Source organism: Anomaloglossus baeobatrachus, chromosome 5, assembly GCF_048569485.1.
Source record: "Anomaloglossus baeobatrachus isolate aAnoBae1 chromosome 5, aAnoBae1.hap1, whole genome shotgun sequence".
Classification (NCBI taxonomy): domain Eukaryota; kingdom Metazoa; phylum Chordata; class Amphibia; order Anura; family Aromobatidae; genus Anomaloglossus; species Anomaloglossus baeobatrachus.
The window spans coordinates 393,701,054-393,721,071 of NC_134357.1; the positions used below are offsets into that span (position 1 = coordinate 393,701,054).

The following is a 20,018-nucleotide window of genomic DNA, read 5'->3' on the forward strand; positions in this document are numbered from 1 at the left end:
GTGTGTTTTTTTGAAACAAAAACGCTGCATCTTTGTGGTAAAAAAAAAAAGATGCTTTTTGTGAACATACGCAGGGAACCTGTCAGGTCCAATATTCACCCAGAACCACGAGCAGTTCTGGTTGCATATTGCTAAACCCTGCCATAACCATTTATGGTACTGCACAAAAGTTTTAGGCTGGCAAAGTAAAAATGTTTTAGAAAAATAGAAGTGTTTATTTTTAATCAATTCAAATGGAAAGTGAATGAATCAAAAAGAAATTAAATCAAATCAATATTTTGTTTCACCACTCTGCCTTCAAAACAGCATCTATTCTTTTAGATACACTTGCACACAATTTTTGAAGCAACTCGGCAGGGAGGTTATCCAAAACATCTTGGAGAACTAACCATAGTTCTTCTATGGATGTAGGCTTGCACAAATCCTTCATTTAATCCTGCAATGATCTGATTGCTTATTTTATATACAGCAATGCCACAGCATTGCTGTATATACAAGAAATCAATTTCCTATAAACGCCGGCCACAGGCTGGTTTTCACAGGAGTACTGAGATGACAGTGATAGGGATCATCAGCTGACCCCTGGCCCTAATGATAACTCATCAGTGTCCTGCGATTCTCAGTGGAAGGGAAACAAACCATCATTAGGCTGGGAAAAAAGAGGAAATTAATCAAAGAGATATAAGAATTTTTAGGAGTGGCCAAATAAACACTATGGTACATTCTTCAAAAAAGCGCACTGATGAGTTTAGGAACTCAAAAATGTCTGGACGTCCATAGAAGACAACAGTGGTGGAAGATCGCAGAATCCTTTCCATGGTCAAGATAAACTCCTTCATAACATCCACCCAAGTGAAGAACACTCTCCAGGAAGTGGGTGTTTCAGTATCTGAGTCTACCATAAAGAGAAGACTTAATGAGAGCAAATACAGAGGGTTCACCACAAGGTGCAAACCACTAATCAGTATTAAAAAAAAAAAAAAAAAGCCAGATTAGACTTTCCTAGAAAAAAAAATCTAAAGAAGCCAACCCATTTCTGGAAAAGCAGATGAAACTAAGATCAACCTGTACCAGAATGATGGGAAGAAAAAAGTAAGGAGACGGCTTGGAACAGCTCATGATCCAAAGCACACCACATCCTCTGTAAGGCCCCCTTCACACGCACGTGCTTCCGGTACGTGCTAGGTCCGTGCCTGCATGTACCGGAGACACGGGCACACGTAAACCCATTAAAATCAATGGGTTTATATGCACGCACGTGTTCAGCCATTGGCCCGTGCCTCCATGTGGAGCACACGTGAGCCTGTGTGCTCCATACAGAGGCATGTCCGTTTTTCTCTGGCAGCACGGGTGTCACGCGGCCCGCACACGTACCACACGGATGTAGTGTGGATGCGGGCCCACGTGACACGCGCCGAAGAAACACACGTGTCATTTTAAAAATAAAAAATACACAAACTCACCTCCACCAGCCCTGCAGTCTCTACCGCGGCTGTCACCTGCATCCAACCCCCAGTGAATTTGAACAACGCATCTTCTTCACTGGGGGCCGGAAGCAGCGTCAGCGGGGCGTGGCCTGTGCCGGACACTGTCATTCAGCACCACAGACAGCTCCGGAAGAAACAGGTAAGGCGGGACTATCTGTTCTCCGTGTGTTATTATGTATAACACATGGAGAACACGCATGTGCCAAAAACACGGCACACGGGGAGCAAACCACCCCTTTAATACGTGCGTGAAAAAACTGTACTTTTTTTTCACGGACGTGTGAAGGGGGCCTAAAACATGGTGGAGGCAGTGTGATGGCCGGGCATGCATGGCTTCCAATGGCCCTGGGTCACTAATGTTAATTGATGACGTGAATGAAGATAGAAGCAGCCGGATGAATTCTGAAGTGTACAGGGCTGTTCTTTCTTTTCAGATTCAACCAAATGGAGCAAGGTTGTTAGGACGTTGCTTCACAGTACAGATGGCCAATGACCCAAAATATACTAAGAAAGCAACCCAGGAGTTGATCAGCTTCATACACTCACTACGCCAATGGAACTAGTGTTAGAGGATGGAACATTAACACCCCTGACTCAGCTTAATAAGATCATAGCCCCAAACTCACTCAACTTCCTTCAATATGAAAGACTAAAGTTAGCGGTACGGGATCACTTACCAAATGGGCTGCCCCGAAGGGACCTTTCCACTTTTGAATCTATGATTACGCAAACAAAATGCCCTCAAAAAGTCCTGTCTAAATTATATCAAATATTGGTCTTAAATAAGCTCCCGCAGAAAAGGGCATTCATATCATTATAGGAAAAAGATCTAGGCAGGAATTTTACAGAAGGAGATTTGATCCAAATTTATAAGAGATCCTTTGGCCCCTCACATTGCGTGAAGGTACAGGAAAACTCATACAAATTAGTTACCAGATGGAATGTATCACTTTCTCAAACTAGCACATGGTTCCCTTCCTCTTCAGAGTCATGTTGGAGGTGCAATAGAGAACGAGGTACATACTTCCACATTTGGTGGCAGTGCGACCAGTTGCAGCCCTTCTGGGAACATGTAATTACCTACACCAAGCGGATCTGTACACTGTCCTTTAACCCCCAACCCAGCCTAATCTTCCTGAACTTGGTCAGCAACCCACAAAACTCTCCTCATATTTCTACTAGCGGTGGCCAAACTGCTCATCCCCCCCCCTTTGGCGCTCGACAAGTATACCTACTATCCAAAATTGGATGCTCAAAATCGACCAGTTATATCATATTGAAGAGTTGGCAGCTTTAGCTTATCACTCTCAAGATAAATTTAGACTCATATGGGCCCCCTGGTTGAATTTCCGAGAATCCTCCGAGTACTTTGAATTGGTGGCGTCTTGACCTGCTCCCACCCCACTCCCCTGAGCCAGCCATGATATATTTCTCATCTAGATTAAACCCCACTCACACCTCCTGTCTCTCAATATCTTCTTGAAACAATCCTTACCTTTCTTTACACCCCCCATCCTACTATTGACATGTTTTACATATGTTCATTTCACTAATGTTAATTATTCACAAAAGTTTATTGTTGGTTTCACATGGACTGCAATGGTAAACACACCTAATTGAGGTACTTCCGACAAGGGAAGAAAAATTATCCAGAACTGTGGACCGAACTTTGGATCTAAATCCTTCCCTCCAGGATTCGAGTGCCTTATATTTTCTCACGTTTATTCATTGTTTTATGTTACGTTATATTAATTTTTTGCTCTGAACAATACTTGGAAGGTGTGCATTGTGTTTCATATGCTATTTTTCACTATAATAAAAAGAATATTGAAAAGAGAAAAGAAAGCAGGAGTTTTTAAGACAAGGAAATGGACTATTCTACAATGGCCGAGTTAGTCACCAGATCTCAACCACACCGAATATGCATTTCACATGCTTAAGACAAAAGTTAAAGTATAAAGACCCACAAACAAGCAACAACTTAAGCCCTGTCAAAGCATCACAAAGAAGGAAACCCAGCATTTGTTGACGTTCATGGCTTCCAGACTTCAGGCAGTCATTGCCTACAAAGGATTCTGTACAAAGTATTAAAAATTAACATCTTAATTTTATTACTTTAATTTGTCCAATTACATCTGAGCCTCTGAAATGAGGAGGATTTAAATAAAAATGGTTGCAATTCCTAAATGTTTCACAGGATTTTTTTTGGTCAACCCCTTGAATTAAACTGGAAGGTCTGCACTTCAATTCTTCAATTACATCTCAGTTGTTTCGTTTTAAATAAAATATAGAGACCTGCAGAGGACAAATCACAAAGATTCAGTCACTGTCCAAATATTTCTGGACCTATTTCCTGCCCTTACGAACAGGCTGTCTATTGCAGGGCCGTAGCTACAGGGAGTGCAGAGGTTGCAGTCGAACTGGACCCTGGTGCCCGAGGGTCAGAACTTCCCCTGGGTCACATATGCTATGGATGGCACAGCATGGTTTAGGTACCCAATACAATTCTAACGTTGATACTCCCTGGAAATTCACATATAATCACACTGTGTGGGTTTTTAGTGGAGGATGATTAGGTTTGTATAATCAGCTGCACACACAAAAGAGACGTCCGGGTGTTACCTGCCCCAGGGGGGATTTGCTTCTGTTTAGCATTTGGAGTCAATCATGGAATGGATTGCTGAAATTGCAGAAATTGGAGTTGCAGTGTACGTCACTACTCTACACGTGTCATCCTCTGCACAATCAACTGTGAACCAGCAGTAGATACATAACTGGAAATTCCACTGGATAAAACCCACAGTGCAGGAGGGTCGGGTAAAAGTGGATTGAGTATTGCTTCAGGAATCTTAAGCAACTCATTATGAACACAGGATGCAGGAAGTCATCACTTAGTTGAGTAAAAAGTGAAAAAAAACATTATTGCAGGAGATGTGTCTTACCTGGTGAGTTTATGTTTACCAGAGAGCAAAATGCCATGCTAAAAAGTACCAAAGCAGAGTCTCCATGCTAAATAGGTAAAAAAAAATTAAATGCAAAACTCCATTAATCAAAAAAATGTTTTAAAAAAAAATCCAATAATAAAAAAAAGTATTAATTTGAAAAAATACATGAATAAAAAAGACTCAGGTTTGTCATCTGTTAACAGAAATATAGAGGACTTCCAGATTAGTAGTAGCAGAAAGGCTCTGGAGAGCACTATGGGCCCCCCCCTTCCAAAAGAAATCTAGCAAATTCTGCTCTCCCAAATCCAAATGCCCCCCCCCCCATATGAGCCCCACAGAATGCCCAAACCACAGTTGGCATCAACATGTTTGGCATTACTGTAGTAAGGAGAACTCGCCAAATTTAAGGGGTGCAGGACTACTGAAGCTCAAGCTGGACACAATGTACGGGCACTACAATGTATGGGCACTACCATGGCAGATTTACATTTTCACTCTATAACATCCATTGCTGCTTGTTTCTGGATAACACACATGGAGTCGAAATCATCACTACACCTATAGATGAATTCCCAGAGGTTTCTGCTCTTCTGGCACTTACAGGCTCTTCATATAGAGTTCACAAACTATTCTAGGAAACTGTGCTCCAAATGTCAATTGGCACTCCTTCCCTCTTGAGTCTCGCCATGTGGCTAAATGGTACTGTACAGTCACATATGGGATATTGTCACGTACACAAGAAATTGTGTAATATTTATGTGGCGATTTTTACCTATTTCCCCTAGTGAAAATGTAAAATCTGCTCCTAAAATAACATTTTAGTGGTAAAAATGTAATTATTTTTTTCTTCACTGCCCAATGGTATAATATTTTGTGACACATTTTGTGTGGTGTCTATATGATCACTGCGCCCCTGAATTAATTAATTGAGAGGTGTTGTTTGTAAGATGGAGTCACTTATGGGGGTTCCACTGTTCTGGCACCTCAGGGGCTCTGCCATTGTGACTCGGCACCCGCAAACCATTCCAGCCAAATCTGCACTCTGATATGGCGCTCGTTCCCTTCTGAGCTTTGTACTGTGCCTGAAAAGTCATTTTTTATTACATATGGCATATTGTCATACTCTGGGAAAAATTGGGTAATACATTTTGTGGCCCATTTTCTCCTGTTACCCTTGTAAACATTAAAAATTTGTTACTTCAGCAAAATTTTCCTTGAAAAAAAAAACTATTTTTGCATCTATTTTTCCCCGTCTGTTTCCTTCCCCTTGTGTTGGACTGTTGCAGTGGTGAGACTAGTGCTCTTGTCAGCCTTCTCACTAGCCAGGGTAAGTTCAGAGCAAGCGTAAGAAAGGTCACATAGACAATTATTTTAATAAATGGAAATTATTATAAAGTATTGCAGTAGAGAAGAAATTGTTATCCCATTTTTGTCATCCACATGGTACCATTCTGAAAAATTAAGTGGTACTCTAGACAAGAAATTGATAATTTCCTGATACTCAAAAATTCCAGATGTATAATAAAAACCTGTATGACTATAGAATGTAACTATTATATAATGGTAAAAGAATGCTGAAATATATACAATCTGTAAAGGTAAATTTTCATCACTCAAGTTGTTTTCGTTATGTAAAGTGATGTTTTTTTCCAAAAATGTAATAAATATATGTTTTTTTTTAAAAATGGTTTTGTAAATTTTGTTGGAAAAATTAGAAATTCCTGATAAACTTTTAACACTTCTAACTTCCTAATGAACAAAAAATTATGTTGCAATAATTGTGCTGATATAAAGTAGACATGTGGGAAATATTATTTATTAACTATTTTGTATGGTTTAACTATCTGGTTTAAGGGAATAAAAATTACAAGTTTGAAAATTGTGAAATTTTAAAATTTTTGCCATTTTTTTATTTTTTCATAAATAAATGTAAATAATATAAACCAAAATTTAGCACTAACATGATGTGCAACATGTCATGAAAAATACAATCTGAAAATCACTGTAATATGTTGAAGTGTTCCAGAGTTATTACCTCATAAAGTACACTGATCAAATTTATAAAATGAGGCTCGGTCATCAACGTACTTGGCTCGGTGCTTAAGGGGTTAACCCCTTCATGACCTTGGAAATATACTGTATATACGTCCAAGGTCGCCTCCCCCGGTTACTGCGGGCTCTGGTGGCGAACCCGTGATAATCCCCACACATGTCTGCTGATCTACTCAGCAGACATGTGCGGCTAACAGGCGCGGGTGGATCTTCTGTTATCCACTTAGATCGCGCTGTCAAAATCTGACAGTATTGTTTAAATTACAGTGGCAGGGATCGTGCCGTTCACCGTCGCCATTGGCGGCCCAGTGACACGATCACAGAGTGCCATGGTGTTGCCACTACCATGACTCACTTCCTGTGAGTGCCGACAGAGCACCAGGCCAGCGCTCACAGGAACGCCGCATTTCTGCTGATCAGAACAATGCTGCAGCATCGCTCTGATCAGCACAAGCGATTAGACTGTGCAATGATAAAGTCCCCTTAGGGGATTAGCAAAATTAATAAAACACTAGAAAAAAAAAGATTTTAAAAATATGAAAAAATTAGAAAAAACACCTAAATGTTAAAATCACCACCTGTTTGCCCCATTAAAAATAAAACAAAAAAACAAAAAATTGCCCCGGGGGTGAAGCGATTAAATAGAGGGTAAAAACAATGTATTGCTTCTCATTCTCAGAAATTTCCTCTTAGGGATATCTGTTTTGAGAGGGATCGGACGGAAACTATCCTATTTCAAAAGACTATTTGTAGATGTGGGTTTACTATTTGTGCAAATGTGCCGCCCCGTGCTCGGCTGCAACCGAGCCGCTTGGATCCGGGCTCGTTGGTGGGTGACTCGAGCGTCTCCGGACCCGGGGGCCCTTGCGGTCACGCCGATCTAAAAGGGGGTTTGGCGGTTCGGGGATGTAGGTGTACGGCCGGAGCCGTGTTTTAAGTTCGTGACGCCACCCACGGAATGTGGTGAAGGTCGACACCAACGCTGCAGTTACGGGGCACTCGGGGGAGATGGTATGCAGCAAGTTGTTAACTCCTCCATAGGCAGGGATGGTGGCCCCGGGACCCGTTGGGGGTGCTTTGGCGGTGCAGGGAGATGGGCAGCCGTAGGGCACTGGTGTACTCACTATTAGAAATGAAACACTCGAGTCTCTGGTAAACCAAGATGATGGTGGTCAGTGCCGGCTGCAGTCGGGTTCCCCCACCCGGTTGGTGGTCTCTGCCTTTCTCTTGCACCTGGTTGTGATGATGGACTACTTGAACTTGCAATACAGGAGTCCGCTCCCTGGCTTGTGTATGTCGGAGGAGCCCTTGCCCGCAGACGCTGGCCCGTGGGATCTCTGAGCCGTGGTGGTGGCTGCTTATCCCCCTCGTTGGGCTGTTGTCTTCTATGAGGGACTTTGGGTGGGAAAGGACCTAAAGTCCAGACCGCAATCAGTTAATAACTCAGTCCAGTAGTTTCTAGACCTCGTTTCAGGGTCTGAGTACCCCCTCTTTTGTGCTCCGGTTTCCGAGTCGGTTCCTGGGTCGGTTCCAGCGGGCCACTACCCTGTCCCAGTCCACCACAGTTCCACCGAGCCATCTTCCCGGCTCCTGCAGGCAGAGGCCTCTGTATGGCTCATAGCCAAAGGTGCCCGGGCTCCTACCCTGGCACCTGTCAGTCTGTCACAGGCCTGTCGCACAGGCCTGACCTCCTCCACTCAACTCAACTGACTCCACTAACTCAACTAACGTGTGTTTCCTCCCTCAGGCTCTCTGAACTCCTCGGTGGGCGTGCCAACCGCCTGGCTCCGCCCCCTGGTGTGTCCATCCAGCCCTGAAGGAGGTGACTAGGGTTTAATGTGGTTGGCGGGTGTTACCTAGTGAGGGACTGGTGTTGTGTGGGGCTCTATTTGTGACTACCTGGCTTGTCCAGAACGTCACACAAATAGAGTGGTTCCCCTCATGATCTTAACTGATCAGTGCATCTAGGAACGGTAGTTAGGAATCACGAATCTCCACCATGAATAGGAGCCAGATCATTGACTTTGAGATTTTCAAAAAAGATTAAATTCCCATTCAGACCCGGATCAAAGTACAGAAATGTGTTTCACCCCTATAGTACAGTTATTTATCAACATTAGTGAGTGACTCTTTCTCGGGCATTACAAGGATAGACAGGGCGAGACAACACTTTTCGCATTGCCTATTAGGGTGAAAATCTCGGTTAGGCAGTGTCAATAATAGGGCTGTTAGGGACTCTATCTAATCAGTGGACACCCATAAAATAGCCATCTTTATTTATACTCTTTGAATTATTGTGTGCCTTATTTTGTTTCTAATTTTAATGCAGAACAATAAATACATTGCTTTTATTCTCTATTTAAGGAAATAAGAATTTATGATTATGCTTGATTACGTATTTCCTTCACAAATGTTTTTTGAATGTTAGACCATTCCACAGTCTGACTGCTCTAACTGCAAAGAACCCTTTTTTATTTAGCTGCTGGAATCGTATTTCTTCCACATGTAGTGAGTGTCTGTTAGTCCTTTCAATAGTTTTAGGAAGGAATAATCACATGTTAGTCCTTTAATCCTGTGTGTTGACCCCACAATGTATTTATACCGGTAAATGAGATCTCCTCTGAGACGTCTTTTTTAAGTTAAAAATCCCAAAGTATCTAACCTCTCATCATATGGGAGGCCTTCCATCCCATGTTATAATCTAGTTGCCCGCCTTTGAACTCACTTTAGTTTCTGAATATTCTTTTTAAAATGTTGTGCTGCTGCTCAGCGTTCTTGTAATAAGAATACCCAAGTCCTTCTCCAGTTCTCTAGTCCAGAGTTTACTTCCATTTAATGTATATGCAGCAATATTATTACTCCATCCTAGGTGCATTATTCTACAGTTATCAGAATTAAATCTAATTTGCCAAGTATCTGCCCATTGTGACATCTTATCCAAATTGTTTTGTAATATTGTACTATCAAGGTCAGTTTTTAATATCCTACATAGTTTGGTGTCATTAGCAAAGACTGACATTTTACTCTTAATCCCATCCGTGACAATTGTAGCAGTGGTGTTTAGTTGCACTACTGGAGGTTGGAGTGTTTTCCTTTTTGTGTCTATTTTTCCCCTCCCTCCCCTTGTGTTGGATTACTGCAGTGGTGAGACTAGCGCTCTCTCTTCAACCTTCTCACTAGCCAGGGTGAGATCAGGGCAAGCAAGGGCCTAGGCAGTTGATCAGCGATGGGGGTAAGAACCGTATAGGGACGATAGGGAGTGCAGCAATCAGCCTCAGGTGAGTGTAGGAGGTGACCCCACTCCTCTATCCCTAGCGCCAGGACCCACTATTGTATCGTGTTCCTGGTGTACCCTGTGTGTTGCAGCACTCACTGGGGGTCACCATATACATTGCGGAACCCCTGATAGCCACTTCGTGTCATTTTCAAATTGAAGTTGTTATATTTTGTCTTTGTGGCATACATATAATTGTATTAAGCATTTTACTGCTATTTGTAGCCACTTTGAAAGGCAATCCACAACTATTTCTGTACGTTCATCTAACTTTTCTTCATTTTACTATTAGTTGCCCCAATTTTTATGGTTTTACTTGAGCAATTTCTATTGATTTCATCCCTTGTAGCGCAGGGGTTTATATTTATTTTTGTCTGATATGTTATTCCAATACACTTTTTGACAGGGATTTACCTTTCCGTCTGCTGCACAATTTCTGACCAATTTTCAATTTGAACATGTGGGCGCAGGTGTTCATTTTATATTGAAGATATAGTTTTAAGTGGTATCATTTTCTGATATATACAACCTTTTAATCGTTTTTTAACACTTTTTATTACACTTTTTGGACGTGAAAAGAAACAGTGATTCTATATTTGTATTAAAAACTCCTACCTTTTCAGTTTAATTGACAAATTATTATTGTTCTGCAGATTGATAGGATAATGACAATAACCAATTTATATAGTTTTTAAATGTTTTGTTACTCTCACACAAAAATTAACGTTTTCATTTTTTATACTATTTTTTGGTGGGGTTGTCGTATTCTGAGACCCATGATTTTGTTTTTATTTTTTTTATAGACAAAATTGTGTGAGGGGTTATATTTTGTGAAACAAGCTATACAAACAACTTTTTGATTATTTTTTATTTCATGTTATTTTGGGGTTGTTTTTTTCAAGACTGTATGAAGAAAATTCAATAGTACTGGAATAGTTTTTTGTCTTTTTTGTTATAACAGGCACCATACAAGAAAAAAAAGGATACTGTATATTTTTATAGTTTAGGTCTAAGCTGTTACATTTATATCCATTTTATATCATATACCGTATTTTTGGACAATAAGACACTTTTTTTTATTGAGAAAAACTCTAGCTAAATTGTGTGCGCATCTTATAGTCCGAAGGAGCTTCCTGTGATGGAGGGGAACACTGGGAAATTGTCTTTACTGATGACTGACGGAACTGTTTTTTCTCCTCTTGCCCCACACTGATTTATGTGATCGGTGCAGGGCAAGAATCCTGACCTGAATGGAGGCTGCACACCCTGTGCAGCTGATGGATTTCCCCCCAACTAGATCCAGGATGTTTCAGGTAATGTGATCAGTCACATGCCTGGAAAGAACTGCAAAATTTGGTAATGTGTCTGTGTAAATGTGCATTTACTAGAGTTATATGTAAATGTTCATTTAGTTGTATGTAAGCATATATGTAGCAGAGCTGTGTGTGTATGTCAATGTGCATGTAGCAAAGTAGTATGTGTATATAAATATTCATTTAGCAGACTTGTGTGTGTATGTGGCAGTGCTGGGTGTGAAGTGTCACAGGATGATCTCATTCACTTCTCCGCTGCCATTGCGTCCGACACTGGATTTTGGCTCAGTGCGCATGACCCCGGAGTTTATGTCATGTGCTCTACTTAAATTTGAAGCCAGGACGCACACACCCGGCTTGATAGTGTGCATGACCCAAACTCCGGAGTTATGTGCACTGAGCCGAAATCCTCCATCGGACGCGATGGTGGCGGAGAGGTGAGTGAGATCCTCCTCTGACACTGCAAATTCATTAGCATGATAGCACACCCACAGGGGTGTACTAACATGCTAATGGAGCCAACTAGCCAGGGGAACTAATGCCCATGGGACTAGTCCCCTCGCCAGGGCCGGACTGGCCATAGGGCAATTCTAGCAAATGCCAGAAGGGCCAGTGCCTGTAGTGGCCGCTCAATCTTCTGTCACCGCCGCTCTCCTCCACAGTGTGCGCTGTGCTGTGTAGGCCCTGCTGTGCAATTCTGCGCCCGGCATACACACTGCTGAGGAGAGTATTGGTAACCGCAGCTCTCTCCTTCCTGATCAAATGTATTTGCGTCTCTCAGCCGTAAATACATTTGAACAGTGTAGCGTGGCGCTCGGGTCTGGGCTCCGACATGCATCAGCGTGATGAGATCCGCACCTTGCTGACGTCATCACACTGCTGCGGGCGCCACAGAGACACGTCAGGCAGTGGTGAGCGCTCCATGGAGGAGCGGCAGATGAACTGTACTGGAGAAGGGGAGAACAATTGTGAAAGGGACACAGCTTTCTGAGAGGTAGTGGGGTGAGTACTTTATTCAGAGTGGGCAGTGTGTGTGTGTGTGTGAGGGGAGGATATTTTACAAAAGGGCACTGTGGGGGGGAAATATTTTGCAGAGGCAGTGTGGGAGGGGTATATTAATGAGACTGGCAGCATGGGGGTATATTAATAAGAGTGGCAGCTTGGGGGGATATTGAGGAGAGTGGCGTGGGGGGTATATTAATGAGACTGGCAGCGTGGGGTATATTAAGGAGAGTAGCACTGTGGGGGTATATTAAGGAGAGTGGCAGTGTGGGGGTATATTAAGGAGAGTAGCACTGTGGGGGTATATTAGGGAGAGTGTCAGTGTGGGGGGTATATTAAGGAGAGTGGCAGTGTGGGTATATTAAGGAGAGTGGCAGCATGGGGGGTATATTAAGGAGAGTGGCAGCATGGGGGGTATATTAAGGAGAGCGGCAGCATGGGGGGTATATTAAGGAGAGTGGCAGCGTGGAGTTATATTAAGGAAAGTGGCAGCATGGAGGGTATATTTAGGAGAGTGGCAGCGTGGAGGTATATTAAGGAGGTGCAGTGTGGAACCAAAAACTGCTGCCGTGAGGAGGTGCAACGTGCGATCCCAAAACTGCCGCCGCAAGGAGTTGCAGCATGGAACCACAAACTGCTGCCTCAAGGAGGTGCAGCGTGGAACCGAAAAACTGCTGCTGCGAGGAGGTGCAACATGCGATCCCGAAACTGCCGCCGCGAGGAGGTGCAGCATGCGATCCAAAAAACTGCCGCCGCGAGGAGTGCAGCGTGCCTTTTAGAGATAATTTCATCTTCAACTTATTTTACTGTTCTCAATAATAATTTTGACCAGGGGTGTCCAAACTTTTACATGCCACTGTATATTCTTATATAGCTTATAACTTATATAGTGTGTATGCCTTTTAGAGATCATTTCATCTTCAACTTGTTTAACTGTTCTCAATAATAATTTTGACCAGGGGTGTCCAAACTTTTACATGCCACTGTATATTCTTATACATAGGGGCAGTAGTATAGTAGTTATATTCTTGTGCATAGGGGCAGTAATATAGTAGTTATATTCTTGTACATAGGGGGGCAGTATTATAGTAGTTATATTCTTGTACATAGGAACAGTAGTATAGCAGTTATATGCTTGTACATAGGAGCAGTATTATAGTAGTTATATTCTTGTGCATAGGGGCAGTAATATAGTAGTTATATTCTTGTACATAGGAGCAGTATTATAGCAGTTATATGCTTGTACATAGGAGCAGTATTATAGCAGTTATATGCTTGTGTGTCGCCCTGGGCAAGTCAGGGGACACAGGTCACACACCACCGCACCCTACATCCCAGCTAGGAACACCACAGCTAACCGAAAATCCTTGTTGCCTTCCTCCAGAGGCTGATGATTCACACCAGGGGGTGGGCCAGGCGGTTGGCTCTGCCCACCGAGGAGGACACAGCTCTGGAGGCGGGAAAAACCAGGCAGATAGCTCAGGGAGGAGCAGGAGTGAGGAGCTAAGTGGAGGAGTAAACAAGTAGTGAAAGTGGAAGAAGAGTAGTAAAGGAGGAAAGCAAGTGAGGTGACAAGAAGGAAGGAAAGCCTGAAGGGTCCAGCTTTGTGTAGGGCCAGGTCAGCAAGGTCAGCAACGGCGGTGACTGTCTGGAGGGGGACCGTTTGGAAGTTCCTGGAAGGACCCCGTTGGCTGTGTGCCCGGCGGTCTGGAGCAGTGTTCCGAAGGACAGTCAGCACCAGGGCAGGGGCCTCTCGGACCCCGGCAAGGCTTGGAGTCGCCACAATTTGCCGAATCCGTCAGTGAAGGGGACGTAGATCCCCCAACAACCAAGTCCCGATTGAAGGCAACAGCCCAGCCAGTGAAAGAGAGACACCGCCACCGCCAAGGCACCCGTTTCTTAGGGCCAGCGCCTGCGGGCAAAGAGTAGAGCTCCCCCGGTCCAGCTTGAAGCCGGGGAGCGGGTTATCGGTGGGGACCCATTGCAACCAACAAGTACACCAAGGTGCAAGGAAAAGGGACATCACCGTCACCTACTGGGAGAGCAAGTGCAGCCGTCCGTGGGACCGTCTATCCAGCCGTTTGGTTTACCGTAAAAACTGTGTCACGTCTCAGGCTGAGTGAGTACCACAGTGCCGCAAGGCACAGCGCTGCCCCCGCGTCCCTGCGCCCACCAGGCCCTGCACCTCCATCCCCATCACCGGGCCCCGGGATCACCAACCCCTACCCACGGAGGGGCAACACAACACCTGGCTGCTCCGCATCACCATCCCCGGGAGCCCCGTATAGAGCAGCGGTGGTGAAATCACCACAACCGTGGGTGGCGTCACGGACAATAATCATCCCCACACCCAACAACCCCCCTTTCACTCACGGGCGAGGAGTGCCGCTCGAGGAACCCCCGGGATCCGGCCCACCGCTCGAGCCACCACTGAGCAGCAGCCGCCGGACCCGAGCAGAAGGGGTGAGCGCGGTGTGCTGACACCCTCCTCCCCGCCCGCAACACTTGTACATAGGGGCAGTATTATAGTAGTTATATTCTTGTGCATAGGGGCAGTAATATAGTAGTTATATTCTTGTACATAGGAGCAGTATTATAGTATTTATATTCTTGTACATAGGAACAGTATTATAGTATTTATATTCTTGTACATAGGGGGCAGTATTATAGTAGTTATATTCTTGTACATAGGAGCAGTATTATAGTATTTATATTCTTGTACATAGGGGGCAGTATTCTATTAGTTATATTCTTGTACATAGGGGCAGTATTATAGTAGATATATTCTTGTACATAGGGGCAGTATATTTGTATATGGGGAACAGTATTATTTTAATTATTGTCTTGTGCACTTATGCAGTAAAACAGAAGAAGTATTTTGACTGTCCCTATGACGGCAGCCATAATGTCACCATTAATAGTGCCAGTAACCCCCTACCCCCCGGAACCTTGCTCGCTGAGTAAATAATGGAGCTCGCTGAGTAAATAATGAACCTCGCTGAGTAAATAATGGAGCCTCGCTAAGTAAATAATGGAGCCTCGCTAAGTAAATAATGGAACCTCACTAAGTAAATAATGCAGCCTTGCTGAGTAAATAATGGAGCTCGCTGAGTAAATAATGATGCTCGCTGAGTAAATAATGGAGCCTCACTAAGTAAATAATGCAGCCTTGCTAAGTAAATAATGGAGCCTCGCTCAGTAAATAATGGAACCTCACTAAGTAAATAATGGAGCCTCACTAAGTAAATAATGCAGCCTTGCTAAGTAAATAATGGAGCCTCACTAAGTAAATAATGCAGCCTTGCTAAGTAAATAATGGAGCCTCACTAAGTAAATAATGGAGCCTCACTAAGTAAATAATGGAGCCTCACTAAGTAAGTAATGGAGCCTCACTAAGTAAATAATGGAGCCTCACTAAGTAAGTAATGGAGCCTCGCTAAGTAAATAATGCAGCCTTGCTAAGTAAATAATGGAGCCTCGCTAAGTAAATAATGGAGCCTCACTAAGTAAATAATGGAGCCTCGCTAAGTAAATAATGGAACCTCACTAAGTAAATAATGGAGCCTCACTAAGTAAATAATGGAGCTCGCTGTGTAAATAATTAAGCTCGCTGAGTAAATAATGGAGCTCGCTGAGTAAATAATGAAGCTCGCTGAGTAAATAATGGAGCCTCACTAAGTAAATAATGGAGCCTCGCTGAGTAAATAATGGAGCCTCACTAAGTAAATAATGGAGCCTCGCTGAGTAAATAATGCAGCCTCACTCGCTGACTAAATAAAGGGGCCACACCACCTTGCTATGTCATCATATTATGAGGTCACAGTAGTCAGAGACTATAAAAAGCCATGCGACTATCATTTATCCTAATACTCCTGGACCGGACCACTGATGAACAAAGCTCCACCTGTCACTATGCCATCTAGAACGCAGAATGAACGCAGTGGACGTCGGCGGCGACGCAGAGCCAGGAGGACCTCCATAAAGCGCCACCCCGGCCGTAGGACAGGTAAATATCTATATACATGCTTGCCTGTGGACAGAATTTGTAGTAAGGATGGCTTCTTCTTGTCTCAGTTCACAGGCGCAGAAAGCACCATCACAGACGGTGAAGAGGTCTCCACACAGCGACGCCGCGTCTCAAGACTTCAGCAAACCCTGGGTGAATCCAAAAGACTTCTGAATACTCCACCAAAACCGTAGTGAATCCAAAATATCGCTTGAAGGCTTTACGAAGACCGTGCTGAGTCCAAAATACTTACTGAAGGATTCACCAAACCTGTGCTGAGTCCAAAAGACGCTGGATGCCGCTGGAGATATCTGTTAATAAACCTAAGGCGCAAAAACTCTTCTGTTCTGGTTGTTTTTTTTTAGTAAAACGCCTCAATCTTTTTGTGCTTTATCTAAGCTGGGGTCTTAAAGGGGGCCAGGGTTCTTCTTGTAGACATGTGGGATCTTAAAGGGGGGGCGGGGTTCTTCCTGCAGGCATGTGGGATCTTAAAGGGGGGCCGAGGTTCTTCTAGTAGGCATGTGGGATCTTAAAGGGGGGCCGGGGTTCTTCTAGCAGGCATATGGGATCTTAAAGGGGGGCCGGGGCTCTTCTAGCAGGCATGTGGGATCTTAAAGGGGGGCCGGGGTTCTTCTTGCAGGCATGTGTTCCTGCATAGAGACCACACTGATCAGCTGCAGGACACCACACATCAGAGGATATGGCCGGCATCAGGCTCCTATCGTACCAGGGTCTATAATCAGCTTATATCTGTAAATACAAAGTGACAAATATTAAAACCCCATTGTTAAACATTTTATTAAAAAAAAAAAAAAATCTCCACAAAGTTGGATGGAAATATATGATTAGTGATGGGTGGGATCACAAACACCCGGAATCAGTGCATCCAACAGGGTTTGAAAAAAAACAAACAAACAAAAAAAACCCAAAAAACAAATAATTAAAGAAGTAAGAATTATAATAAAAACATCCCATTCAAAAATAAGTGAATCCAACCAGGTTTAAAAAACAAACAAAAAAAAAAGACAACCCAAGAAACAAAATACAATTAAAGAGAATAAACAGAAAATAAAACAAAAACCTCACATTCACAAATATCCTGGATCAGTGAATGCAACCCGGGTTTAAAGAAAAGAAAACAAACCTAAAAAACAAAATACAAACAAACAAAATAAACAGAAAATTAAAAAATAATAAAATAAAAACATCACCTGTGATCAGTCAATACAACTGGGTTTAAAAAAAACAAACAAAAAAAACCACAATCGAAGAAAATAAACAAAATTAAAAAAAAAAAATAAAAACCTCACTCACATGCACAAATATCCGGGTTGAGTGGATCCAACTGGGTTTAAAAAAAAAAAGAAATGAAATAGAAAATTAAAAATAAAAAAACAGAGACCTCACATGCACAAATATCCAAGATCAGTGGATCCAAGCGGGTTTAAAGAAAAAAAAACAAAAGTTATAAACAAAATACAATCACAGAAAATAAACAGAAAATTTAAAAAATAATAAAATCATCACATGCAAAAATACCTGGGATCAGTGAATGCAACTGGGTTTAAAAAAAAACAAACAAACAAACAAAAAAAAACAGAAACAGAAAATTAACAAAAAAAAATAAAAACCTCACAGTATATCCGGGATGATTGGATTCAACTGGGTTTAAAAAAAAACAACCCCCCGCTCAAAAAAAACAACAGAATTAAAACTAAAAAACCAGAGACCTCACATGCACAAACATCCAAGATCAGTGAATGCAACCGGGTTAAAGAACAAATACAATCAAAGAGAATAGAAAATTTATAATAAAATAAATAAAAACATCACATGCAAAAATACCCGGGATCAGTGAATCCAACCAGGTTTAAAAAAAAACCCCAAAAAAACAAAACACCAAAAACAAATAAAATGCAATAAAAATAAATAAACCGAGAATTAAAAAAAAAATCTCACATCCAGAAATATCCGGGAACAGTGAATCCAACCGGATTTAACGAAAAAAAAAACAAAACCAAAAACATAATACAATCAAAGAAAATAAAAGGAAAACCTCACATGTTTTTTTTTGTACTTCATACAAACATTTAAAATATTATAGAAAAACGATGGAGGAAAAAAAAGTGAAATAGCCTTTTTTTTTCTTCCCAAAAAGGGTTGAAGTGTACACTTCCTTGTGTGATATATGTCTCATTGTAGATAACGGCAGCTGTTGTTTGGGCCTGGATTATTATATTTACATGTGAAAAATCATGATAATTGTGATGTGTGTTAGCATAAATTACTGCACAAGGAGTGGCTGTTCCTGTAATTGCGGTCATATGGACAGTCACCCAGCTTTCTCAGGGTCAGATAACATGTCAGGAGGGAATCTGGAGCTCCTTTCTCAGGCCTCTGCCACACTTCCGCAAAAAACACATACGTGTCTCACGTTCCGTTTTTCGGGTTCGTGTTCCATTTTTTATGGGCGTTTCTCCGGTATGTGTGACATCCGTGTGATGGCGTATGCTCGCCGTGTGTGCATGTGGAAGGTCTGTGTATGCGTGAGATACGTATGTGTAATGTCCGTGTGGTGTCCGTTTGAAATGATCCGTGTGTGTGGCAAAATGTCGTTGCTACATACCTGCTGACAGCAGACACAGAGACTCGCGATGAGAATGAACACGGATGAACTTCACCCGACTTCATTGTCATACCACGGCTCTGTCTGGGTGTGGCATCCTGATTAGCGGTCACCCATGAAGGACTCACAGGTGACCGATAATCCCCTGAGTGACTGAAGTTAGCAGCGTGATTATCGCTGCCGTCACTCAGGCTACCCGCGGCTAGCTGGAGTCCTCCACCTGAGACCGCAACTCACCTGTGATTTTTTTGCAGATCGCTCAGCTCACTTCAGTCACTTGGGCGACTTGCTGTCTTGCTGTCACAGTTGGAGGATCCAGCGGTGGCCGCGAGTAACCTGAGTGACGTCATCGCTGATTGCGCGGCTCACCTCAGTTGCTGCGTGGAGCTGACAGAGAGCGGTCATGGTATCTGAACGCTCCTGTGACCTTCATGTAGCAGAGCTGAGAGAGTCGTGGGACCTCCGTGGATTATGCCGGACCTGGATGGGTATTTGTGGCTTAATAAAGTGGTGAAAGAGGGTGTTTGTTTTTGTTTATTATTAAAATAATAAAGGATTTTTTGGATGTGTGTGTTTATTTTCTTTAACTTACAGGTTAATCATGGAAGGTATCTCGGGGAGACGCCTGTCATGATTAACCCCTTATTACCTCGATTGCCACCGCACCAGGGCAATTCGGGATGAGCTGGGAAGAGTCCCGGAAATGTCGCATCTAATGGATGCGGCAATTCTGGGTGGCTGCTGGCTGATATTGTTAGGCTGGGTGGCTCCCCATAATGTGGAGCCCCCCATCCTGAGAATACTAGCCATCAGCCGTGTGGCTTTACCCTGGCTGGTATCAAATTTGGGGGGGGGGCGCACGTTATTTTTGTTTATTTATTTATTTATTTATTTGTTTTACTGCATGATATAGACCCGCCCGCCGACAGCTGTGATTGGTTGCAGTGAGACAGCTGTCTCTCAGCGTGGGGGCGTGTCTGACTACAACCAATCATAGGCGCCGGTGGGCGGAGGAAGCAGTGAATACAAGATTGAATAATAAGCGGCCGGCATTTTCAAAAAAGTCGCCGGAGGTTTTTGACAGCCACCTGCAGGTTGTGGTAATGGGGAGTACCGCCGCTGACATTGGGAGTACCCGGGGCTGATGGTGTTGGGGCAGCCTGATGGTGATGCCCTCCGCAGGTAGGGAGGCCCAGGGACTTGGGAGGATAATGCTGGGGAGCGCTGTGTGGGTCGCAGGACAGGCAGGAGGGTCGGGGTTGCAGGGTATTCACTCAGATCACCATAGTAGTAGCAAGCAGGCGAGAGAATTC

General features: G+C 43.2%; 1 long non-coding RNA gene across 1 annotated transcript; it reads left to right on the plus strand.

The window, feature by feature from the left end:
- The first annotated feature begins 15,892 nt into the window (after positions 1–15,892).
- Positions 15,893–16,419, plus strand: LOC142310189 (uncharacterized). Its single transcript, XR_012754104.1, has 2 exons — positions 15,893–16,079; positions 16,148–16,419. It is a non-coding gene; the product is annotated as an uncharacterized LOC142310189 (long non-coding RNA).
- Positions 16,420–20,018: the final 3,599 nt, after the last annotated feature.